The 11724-nt window shown below is 45.2% G+C and overlaps 1 protein-coding gene across 27 annotated transcripts in view; it reads left to right on the top strand.

The window, feature by feature from the left end:
- Window positions 1–11724, top strand: part of FGGY (FGGY carbohydrate kinase domain containing) — a 378492-nt gene that overhangs the window by 310337 nt on the left and 56431 nt on the right. The window lies entirely within an intron of this gene.

Genomic DNA, 11724 nt, shown 5'->3' with positions numbered 1-11724 from the left:
TCATACAATGCATGTTTTGTAGCCGTCCCCTCCACCCGAAAATATGTGGTAAACATCTTTGTCATTTCTCTAGCGTGCATAACTTTCTACCCCATAGAATATATAGGCCATGACATATTTCACCAGTCCCCTAGGTGTGAATATGTAGGTTGTCTCCATTGTTGTAAAGAATGCTGCAACTAACATCTCTGTAGCTACACTTTTGCACAAACCCTAAATTATTTCCATAAAATAAATTATGGAGGTATAATTGTTTGATCAAAAAGCCCAACTTTTAGGATTTTGATACATATTAACACTTTATACTCCCAGCAGTAATGTATGGAAATTCAGAGCTCACATTCCTTGTGTGCAAGGAGTCTTTTGCTGTGAATTTTACTTCCATTTAGCTTTCATACCCCGGCCTCTTATAATCCTGTTCATTTCACATATGGTCCTGATACTATCAACTGTTTTTAGTAGCCTTTTGCCCTTTGCTGTTTAAACATGTGTTTCTGGAGATATGAGATTCTGGATTCTAATTAAATAGATTCAGATTTCTGATTGAATTTTCTAAATGTCCTATCCCATATGTCAGTGCCTCATAGAAAGTCAACAGAAAATCCTGGAATGGTAATTAATAGTTTAAAGAAAGATTAAATTAAGAATGTGATGCTGGCCCTAACTTTCATTATACTTATTTGCCACACCTCGTTAGCAGTACATTCTTATCTTTTCAGGAATTGCTCCCTCTGCAAAAAAAAAAAAAAGGAAAGAAAAACAAATTCAAGTTCTGATTAATTAAAAGTCTCTTTGTTAATTAAATTAAAAATCTAATTTGTAAAATGGCATCATGGATATGAAAGTCAAAACATTAGCTCTGAATTAGAATTCCATTTTTAGGAAATAATTTCAATATATACGATATATAACATTTGACTCTCCTGTTCCTTACAATGTGATCCAGGAACAGGGCCTGTTACTTTCCCATTCCCACCCATCCCTTGTCATTCACAGAAACCTTGCAGCAACAGTGGGTGTTCAAAGTCCCCACCGTGCAGATGAGGACTCTGAAGCATGGAGGGATCATATACCCTTGCTTAACACAAAGTCCACGCTGTTGCTATTCCATCAAACCATGCCCTTTGTATTCCAGTAAATATATATCCATCACTTGGGAAAGGCATAGATTCCAATGTGGCAACTCAGCTGCCCTTCACAGGATGGTATGGTTTATAGAAAACATCAGCATCATACATTTGTCATCACTGCTTGGTTGAGTATGGGATATAGAAAAAAAGGAAAAAGAAATGTACCCTCTTTGGTTTGGGCATTTTCTAATTCCTTTGCCTAGAGAAGACTTCATACCATTCTCACCAGTATTGTTTTGCTTTATTTATTTGCTTTGAATCATAATCTGCCCATTTAGTTTTTATAGAGGTAGATATAAAAAAACACTTTAACTAAATAAGAACTTTAATTAGAAGACATTTTTTATAGTATTATTATTAACACAAAGATTCAGGCTAAGAAATATTTTCCCCAAATGCCCCCTCTTCCTGCAGTTCTTACTCAGGAACTTAAGACCTAGGCTTTTGCGAACGCACAGGAGCCACACGTCAGCTGAGTCTTTCGGCCTAGAAGGGTCACAGAACTGTGTTTCCACAGACAAGTTTGCCCAACTCTCTGATTTCATTTTATGCAAGACAACATTTCATGCTGGTGCAAATTTGAAAAAATATGTGAGATTGTTCCACAGAAACAAATGCTTCTAGGTAATTAATTCCTCATAATTATCATTTATGCCTTTACTTTTAGTATTAAACTTCTTTGTTGGAGTAAATTGGAAATGAATAAGTTGGGGGTTTTCCCCTTTATCCTAGGATAGCTCATGAATAGCAGATCCATGCTATATAAGCTTCATATTCAACACAGTAAATTCGGCTATGGAACCAAATAAGAGATGAGAGAAGACAAGACCTTTAGTTAAACCAGGAATTTTCTGTAATTGAGACAAAAGCCCTGAAAAATGACTATATACATGCACATATACACGTATGTACCAAGTGCAACTGGACATAGTTCGATTCAGAGTCTTGGGATGCACACGTCTTACTGGAGTCTGTGAGAGAGTCCCCGTTCCAGCACTGGGGCAAATAGTCAAGGAGCCTACAGCGAGCAGGAAAGCCCTGGCTTCAGAGGCTTGAGTGGCATCTCTCTAATCATGCAGATCAAAGACATTTGAACATTTAAAAAGTCAGTACCGTGTTAAAAGTTATGGATAAGGCAATTTTCTATGCCATTGTCTTCATAATTTTACAAAGGAGGAAACAAGGTAAGAGAGGTTAAGTGACTTACCCAAGCCAATGGCTCGAAAGGGAAGGAGCCAGAATCCTAGCCTAGCCTAGGGTTTTGAAGCTGAGGATTGTTTAGCTCAATCACAAATAGAAACGGGCTCTTCTGGGGCTGAGTGTGATTGCCATTATTTAAAAAATTAGTATCAGAAATCAACAACTAGAATTTGATCTACATTAAATGTGACTGTGTTAGTCAAGGCCCTCACAGAGGGCACCTTCAAATTAGGATAACGTTAGAGAGTTTAGTAGAGGGACTGTTTACAAAATTGTGGACCAACCAGGGCATAGAGAAATCACAATAGAGGATATGATACCCTGGAGTTTAGAACAGCTAGACCTGAAGAGGGGAGAGCACGGTTACTGGAACCCCAAAACAGAGGGCTGTGTGGAGACTACTGAGTCAGCTGGCTTGCCAGTGTCCCTGGAAGGAAAGGGCTGAGTTACTGACTGGATTCTCCTCCTCCTCTCTGATCGGCTGCCAGGCTCCCCATTGACTGGACTCAAAGTCAGAAGGCAAAGGAGCTTGTTGATGTAATCAGTACAAGTGAGCCTGGCTGGGCCCAGAGAACAGTGATGAGGGATCTTCAGGAGCATGTGCAGAAGTCCAACATAGCCGTCCAGACTGGGCTGCTCAGGTCAGTCCACGGACCAAGGGCCAGTCTGTGAATGGTTTGTTACAGATTTGCAATGAGATAAGGAATTTGTAGCAGAATATAAATCAATTATGACATTTTATTCTTAGCAAGATGTTCTTAATGAAGGAATCAGCCTGTGTGTTTATACTCTGGGGCAAGCTCCTCTTGTCCTCTGAGTAGCACTGATCCAGACTCCGCAGCCTGCAGATCATGACAGTCGTGCTGGAGCCCTCCCAAGGGATGTCCTTAGCCCTTCTCTCATTTTCCTGCCTTACCTTATGCTAAAAACTCATATTTTTCTGCACCCCGTCTGAGCTGGGCACTGCGGTAAGGTCCTTTAGATGACATTTAATTCTTTCAAATTAGGTTAGTCACCGCACCTTCACAAATAGGGAGCTGAGGCTCATGCAGTGTAAGTCACGTGGCTGTGGTCTAACAGCTGGAAAGCCTGGAGCTGACTCCAGCGTCTGCTGTTTCTGTATGTAGACTGCCCCAGGGCCGTGCTTAAAACTGTTTGACATTAACACCCAGGGAGCCACGCAGGTTACAGGGGTGTTGCCTTGTTTGGAGACCCATGGCTGTAGTCTCTGTTTCAGCAACAACCAAGTCCTGGTTTCTGGGAATAGATACACTCCAACTCCCAAAAAATCAGGGAGCACCATTTTTGAGTCTCATGTTACTCCCCTTTACAAGGACTTTCCCAGCCCAGCCAGCCAGATCAGAAGGCAAAGTTAGTTTGTTTCTAGATGGCTTTTGCCTATTTCCATCTCTTTTTAAACCCGGGAGATTGGGAAGAAGATAGGGAGAAAGAATTCATGAGAGGGATCTGTTTCTTTAGAAATGTTATTAATTGGCTGGGCAAAACAAGAGAAAGAGAGAAAATAGCTGCTCCTCACTAAGTAAGTAAAGCATCTTCTTCCCTTATCTCATTAAAAATTGAAAGCACTCTTGGTTTAAGCATGGCAAATTAGTAATTAAGTGCAATATAATCAACTTGTGTAAAACATAATATTGAAGGGAGGCCAAATGAATCACTCCAATGGCTTGTTTCTGCTCTCATTAATACACCTGTGACTTGGGGCCTTCCTGCCATGTCAGGATGCATTTTCTGCTCTCCACTGCTGGAGACGGCCCGGCTGTGATAGCTAGGCTGACAGAGGACCGTGGACAAGATCTCGAGAAGGTGTGCGTATGGGCCTTGATTCAACTGATGATGAGGCTCTCTGTTTAATTCTTTAAGCCAGGCTTTATCAGCAGGAGCCTGCCATGTGGCAAAGACAGTCCTCGATGGTAGCAGGACAAAGAATTAAACACCTGTCAGTGCCCACAGAGTCGTCAGTCTAGTGGGAAGGAGGTGGACACCGACAGACACAGTTATGAGACAGTCAGTACTAAGTATATGGCAAAGACCATGGGGCCTTGCTTGAGCTCAAATCGTGGTTCTGCCACTTACCATGGGTGAGTTGCTTAATGTCCCTGTGCCTCAGAGCCCTCATCTGTAAAATATAACTGTAATATCTGCATCATAGATATGTTATCTTGCAATTCGTAAGAAGTAAACACGTTAGTCCATGTAAGGTGAGACAGTGTTTATTAAACTACAGTTACTATACAATGGGGTACGGAGCACCACAGAAGGAGTGTCTTCCACTGTGTTGAGGCTAGGACAGTCTTTCCGAGAAGGCAACATTTGAACTGGGCCTTGGAGGATTAGCTAGTGATGGAGATGGAACTCCAGAGGGGGGCTGTGTGCCCCCAGTTCTGCTCTTTATCTTTGCAATGGAGTACCCTCTCTGAGAGCAGAGAAGGAAACCTATGCCTCAGTCCTACACAAATCTCTCTCCACTCAGCTCAGCACAGGAACATGTCAGTGATAACGGCTGGAGGCTCAGTCACATGGCGTCACGGCAGCTGCCTGCCAAGTGTGGGGGGTGGAAGAGGGTAAGTGATCTGCATCCATTGTGGGCAGGGTAAGAGGGGATCAAATGGGGCAGAAGAGAGAAAGTAGCCCTCTAAGACAGTTTGCTAGGCTCCGGGACGATGGCGTCTCCTTGGCCTGCTAGCTATGTAATGAACCTGGCTGGGCAAGGGACTTAATTTCTGGGAACCTCAGTTCCACTGAGTTGCTGCAACGATTCTCTGAATGAAGGCACATTTAGCACAGTGCCTGCCACACGTAAAAGTACTATTGTTATTTCCTGTATCAATTTAATCCTCACAACAAACCTGTGAAGTAGGTGGTATCACTGTCTCACTTTATGAAGCAGGACATTGAGGCATCAAGACATCAATGAGCTGGTCTAAGTCACATAGATGGTTAGTGGTGGAATGAGGGTTTAAACTTGGGGGGCCTGGCTCCAGATCCGCCCTCTGTGTATCCCCAGCAACCCGGGGCTTTAGAGGCACCGAGAGCTGGATTTACATGTTACCTGCTAAGATGAGGCACGCGCCACTCGATTGTGTCCAGCCCCCTCTCTCGCTAGTGAAAAGTTCTTCCTCCTGCTTGAAGGAATGGGAGGCTGAGCTTATGGCTGTGGTCACCCTTTACAGGTGCGGAGGCCAGAGTGACTCACCAGGAACGGCCAGTCCTTGGACACAGTGGGGGCACAGCTGCCCGCACTGATCCTGACAATTTTGCTTAGGGAAGAAAACAATTTATTTGCTTATCATTCATACTCTACTTCCATAAAGGATTTGAGGATGCTTATAATCAATGACTAAGCAGAATAAAACTAGCAAAATAAAACTCACAAATCAGAAACTTTCTAGAAAGAAAAGAATAGAGCAACCACTTAGACTAGGAGGTCCTCAAAATGTATGCCTTCAGGTGCCAGGTAACCCATGCAAACGTGGGAAGATACCAGGAAAGGGCAAGATGATTTGATTATGTGCCAGGTTGGAGAGTGTATACTCTGCCTAAGGACATCGAGATTCAAATTGTTTTAACCCTGGACTGGTGAGTACCAAACTAAACAGATTTATGGCACAGTTTGGCCTATGGGTCTCTGACCCATAAATAAAGGGATTACTTTGAGCTTCCAGGCAGCCAAGACAAAACTAGGAAATGTGTCAAGTCATATAGTGTTCACCGAGTCAAGGAAGTATACCAGTTCTCCAAGAGAGACCACATTTTCCCTGGTACCAAATTCTAAAATTGTCATCCCTTTAAAAATTCACCTAGAAGTCCTTCCATGGAACGTTCACAGAAGGAGCAGAGTTCATCGTATGGCACCTTGTTAAGAGCCTAGAGTGTGGCATTAAAACTTGAATTCAGATTAAGGCTCGCCCAGGTTTATAACTGTCTAGTGATGTCGCTTGCCTCAGGGGTAGAACTGAGAATACCCAGCAGTGTAGGTGGATGGCATGTCCCTTCACCCCTCTTCCCTGACTCTCCCTTCCTTTAGGCAGCTTTACAGACAAGCTGCGTCCCTCACCTAGGAGTGTCTCAGAGGACCTGGGTTCTGCAGCTCTTTACCAGCCTGGCAACAGGGAAGCGCCACCGTGAAGCACCTGTCAATTGACAAGGGCAGCGGATGCAGAGGTGTGTCAAATATTGGCCAGCAGCAAGCCCACAGAGGCCGCTGACCTGGCCGCTCTCCTGTTGCCTTCAAGAGGGAACGCCATGCACTTCGATAAACTGCTTTAAGTGACGTATTGTTTTCACAACTCTACTTGTTTTAAGGGCAAATTTAATGCTCACAGAGTGTTGTAGGCTTTCAGCCCTGGAAATGTAGGTCTTCAAAATATCCTCCCGGTCATTGTGTTCAGCTTGTCTAGCAGCCCCTTTCGCTGTTAGCAGTGTGATTCTTATTATGAGTAGTAAGTAGGACTGTAGGTAAGAGCACAGACTCTGATGGCACATAAACCTGGGTTCCAATCCTGAGTTCAAACGCGGTAACTGTGCCTCAGGTCAGCCCCATCAGTTCTCTCAGCTGGCTTCCTGTTTGTAAAATAAGACTATTAAGAGTGTGTACGTCATAAAATTGCTGTGAAGATTAAAGGAGATAATATGCGTAAAGCATTTAGCACGGTTACTGGTATGAAGAAACTTTCAGTGACCATTATACAAAATTCTAGTAATATTTGTGTTGATAACTGTCATTATTGTTAGCTGACTGTAAATCACACTAGTGCTTCACGTGCATTCCTGAAAGAGGGCTGGCCAGCATTGGCCCGTCTGCTCTCAGACAGCTTGTCCCCCTGCCCCTGCCTGCTGTGTATTCCATTTCCCAGGCTCCCTTGCCGCCGGCCTCTGGGTAGGTTTGGCCAATGGAGATACTAGTGGAAGATGGACGTGCAGGAAGAGGGGAGATGTCACTCGTCTCTCCCTTTCACTACGGCACCAGCTGACCTCTTGTGTGACTCAGCTCCCAGCCTCTCCCTTCCAGGTCCCAGTTCTGGCCGTTCAGCCTTTCTTTGGTTTCAGCAGCAGCCTGATGGCCCCAGGCCCTGGCTCTGGCCCCAGCACAGCCTCCTGTTGCCCCTTGCCCTGGGAGGGTGCACCCTCTGCTGTGGCTGCCCCCTGAGCTGCTTCAGCATCACCTGTTTGCTTCTTAGTTTCGTCAGTCGTCTATGAAACGATTTTTTTCTATTAAATTCTTTTTGTTGAAAGACCTAGAGTAGTTTTGTTTCTCCTGACTGGACTCTGACTGGTATAGTTGCTTTTAAATATTAAAAGAGAAGTCAGTCCTTTCAGTGACTTCCCTTTCCCCTCCCCTCCTCTCTCCCTGTTGGAATGAGCTAGGCCAGCTGGAGAAGGGCTGACTGGCTATCACGGAGAGCAGTTCACTTTGATTACGAGATGACCAAGAGACAAGAAATTGACCTGAGCATCTTTAGTGAACACCAGGCTCTGGGTCAGGCATGGAGGCCAGTAGCCTCACATAGCTTGTAACCTCTCTGAGGAGATAAGACTTCGTTAAGGTCAGAGCAAAGCCCAGTTCCAGGTAGTGTCTCATTCAAAGGAATGGAAACTCCTCTTCCTTGAGCCAGAGCTCTGGACCATTCACTAATCCAAGTGAGTCACTGTATTAGGTCTGTGATTATTCTCATTGCCCAAATGAAGAAATGGAGGCTCAGAGAGGGCAAGTGATTTGCCCATGGTCACACAGCTATTAAGTAATGGTGTTATGAGTTTAACTTAAGCCTATATGTCTCAGAGGCTTTGTTTGTTGGTGACTTGTATCTGTCCCTCCAATTTCCCAGGCTTTCTTTCTGTATCAAAGCATATAGTAAGAAAGCTGCATATTCAACCATATTGGTCTGGTCGTCTTGTGGACGTTTCCTTACAGAAACAATATTCAACCTTTCTCACCTAATGCTCATAGTAAGTTATGTGGAAAGTTGATTGTTTTCATCTTTGTAAATGAGATAAATTAAAAGAGTTCTCTATAAACTCAGAAAATTTAAAAAACTCACCCAAAGTCACACTGGGTGTTAATATTCAAGCTGGAATTTAAGTGAGTTTTTCTGTCTAAAGCGCACAGTCTTTCTATTGGTGACTGGGTTATGGCATATGGCCAAGTGTTTTTTATAAATTAAAAAAGCATAAAAATAAAAAACATAAAAATAAAAGAGGAGTGCCTGGCCCCGTGGCCGAGTGGCAAGTTCTGTGCCCTCCGCTTCGGCGGCCCGGGTTCGCGGGTTCACGTCCCGGGTGCAGACCTGCGCCACTCAGCAGTCACAATGTGGAGGTATCCCACATACAGAAAAATAGAGGAGGATTGGCGCAGATGTTAGCTCAGGGCTAATCCTCCTCAGCAAAAAGTAAATAAATAAGTAAAAGAGAAAAAGCAGGGCCAGGTTCCCCACCTTCAAGGAACAGACACTCAGGCTAGAGAAATAAAACTGAAGCGACCGGAAACCAGAGAGTGCATTACATAATCTAGTCTCTGGTCAGGGCTATGAGAGGAAAGACAAGTGTGGTTTTATATGAAAAGGGGGCTTGACATGGAGACCGGAGCTCAGGACCAGCAGAGAAGCGGCGGGAGAAGGCCTTCCAGGGGGAGGCGCTGGCGAGGGCAGAGAGGAGCTCAGCTGCCAGGAGGACCCTGCTCAGGAGCCGCGGCGGGGAAAGCTGGGCACAGAAGCACTGCGGGTGATTGCGGTGCTGGCTATCGATAGATTAACTGGGAGTCTGATCAGGAGTCTTGGGAGCACCCTTTCCCCACATTCCCTGACTGTCTGTCGTCAAAAAAATGTCGTCGACTCATGGTCTAATTTTGAAAAAATCAACAACATTAAGTGCTTCTCAGGTGGTAATACTGCTTCCTGCTTAAGAAAAACAGCTGTAAATTCATTCAGCCTGGGAGTAATAACAACGGTTTATTACTTATCTCTAACAGTTTTCAGAGTCCTTGAAACAAAAGGGGCACACTCTTTAACCCCCTGAAAGCTGCCCTGTCTCACTGGAGAGCATCTGTGTCCACAGCATGGTTGAGAATTGGAGGACAGAGAAGGCGCCTTCTCAGACGATCCACTGAGATGTGGGGAGCAAGCAGCCACCTCGTAGCTGTCTCATTCTGCCTCCGCCCCTCCCACATCCCTCCCTGCCACTGGCACCTGGGCCTGCAGGAGCCTGTGTGTCAGAGGGAGGTGATGAGGGTGAAATTCCTACCACGTGGGCTGTGTCAGTTTCACCTGTCAGCATCTCTGATGCGGAGGGATCCTGACAGATGACAGGTCTGGATAATTGGATTACGTAGTTGTCTTCGTCTCAGTAAGCTGAATAACCACTACAGACGCCAGAGGAGAGATTGATAGACAATCCTAAAGTGGAGATTCTAGCAAGTGCTTGGACGCCCAGGAAGCTGCAGGCTGCAGCCTGTGTGTTGTACCAGACTGAACACAGAGGGGATTCAGGTCGTGTGCACTGGCCCCTGTTTATGCACTTCTTGTTTATTAACTCGATCCTCACAACGATCCCATGAGCTCCTGATGGTAATCGCACTCTGGGGACACAGAGGCTGAATCACAGTGAAGTTAAGAACATTCCCAAGGTCACACCTAGGAAGATGTGAACCCCGAGGGTCTGCCCTATGGTCTGCTCGCAGGGGTCCTACTGAAGCCCACCTAGGAAGCTGCTCTGGGAATCTCCTCCCGGGGAGGCCACTTCCGCCCTTTCCTACTGCCTCTGCTTCCCACCCTGCCCTGATGACTCGGTGTCTACCTGCCCCACAAGGGCGAGCTTCCAGGGAGGGGTCCCAGGTTCCTCGTCCTTAGTCAGCAGTCGATGCTGCCTAAAGGTGTCTTGTACCAAACTGGAGGTGAGGTTTGACAGCTGCTCCGTGGTTTCCCTGGAGCTGGCTGGGAAGGCAGCCGGTTGGGGCTGGTCACACAGAAAGCCGGCCCTGAAAGCACTGTGCTGCTGTGGATGGACTCGGGCTTCAAGTCTGCAGCAGTAAAATCCGGTCAGCCATTTCTCTGCACACGGCTCTCCCCTTTCGCACTGGCACTGGCTCCACGCTGCTCCTCGTGATTCTGTTACTCTTGTTTGTCAAAGATAAGTTTCCGCATCTTTAGTTACCAGACAACTCAATGTTTAACCTGGGGCAAGAGGTCTTCCTCTTTAGGCCTCAGATTCTTCACCTTTTTAAACTGAAAGAATCATGTTCTGGTCTTCAAAACATGTAAAGCAGTGGGACGTTTGGGAGGCCAATGTGTACAGCGGAAGAAAAGCCATGTCCCCTGCTCACCTTGGCACCCCTCCCTGTCCGCACAGTATGGCAGCCTCAGGGGGTCTGTGCTGAACAGCAGAAGCAGTGGATTCGAATGTTTCAAAGGAAATAACCCAAAATGTATTAAAACGACTAATAGTAACACTTAACACAATAAAAAAATAACTTCAAAGTGAGAGATCCAGGCCATTAAGAAAGGTAGGTGGTCCCTCTGCCTGTGTGTTCCTGGGGAGGGCGTCAGCCTGGCCCAACCCTGTCCAGCAGATGGGAGAGGCTGAGGCCTCTGGCCACACCCTCCTTGGCTGGAAGCAGATTGCGTGTGGTGACGCTGGAGAATTAGGAATTCTACCCAGTGGCTCTTGGAGACTGATTTTCCATCTGGGGACCTGACCTCTTGCTTCACCAGCACAGGGGATCAGATCATTCTGGGAGGAGTCGGTGAGCCAGCCTCTGGAAGCCCTTCCCTTTCTTTGTCTTTCTTTTTTAACTGCATGTTTCAAAGGGAATTTTTGATCATTTGCGGGGCTTAATACCACCAGTTTGAATCCTTCTTGGCACTTAGAGCTTTGAGAAATCCATACCACCCCCACATCAGTGATTTGTGCTCAAAGATTACCAAGGATTTAATTCCATTTGGTCATTGGATTTATTTTTTAAAACCCTTTGGAGTCAGGGATGAATGCCCCATTTCCTTTATTTTTGTCAATTTTCACAGGTCCTTTATATAAATGCCTCAAGGGGAAGAATCTTCCTTTAGTTATTTTCATATTTCCAATGCCTCACACAGAGACTGGTGAAGAGTAGCAGCTTCGTAAATATTTGTCCATTTATTCAACAAATGTTCCCCCAAGGACGGTGATGAGCAAAATAACGATCATCTCAAATCCTGTTCACATTTACAGTTGAGTAGAAAAGATAGTTAAAAAAATAAATACAAATAAATGTAAATACTGTCTCTTGGGTTAAGGGCTATAAAGGAAAAGAACAGCTTCAATGGAAGAACAAATCAGAATGATCGATGAGCGAATGGAAGTAAAATGACCTCACTCCCAACCCTAAATCTCTGTCTCATCTCCT

The sequence above is a fragment of the Equus asinus genome, chromosome 5, assembly GCF_041296235.1.
Source record: "Equus asinus isolate D_3611 breed Donkey chromosome 5, EquAss-T2T_v2, whole genome shotgun sequence".
Taxonomy (NCBI): Eukaryota; Metazoa; Chordata; class Mammalia; order Perissodactyla; family Equidae; genus Equus; species Equus asinus.
Note: the sequence above shows the minus strand (reverse complement) of the source record. Positions and strands in the feature narration are given on the sequence as shown.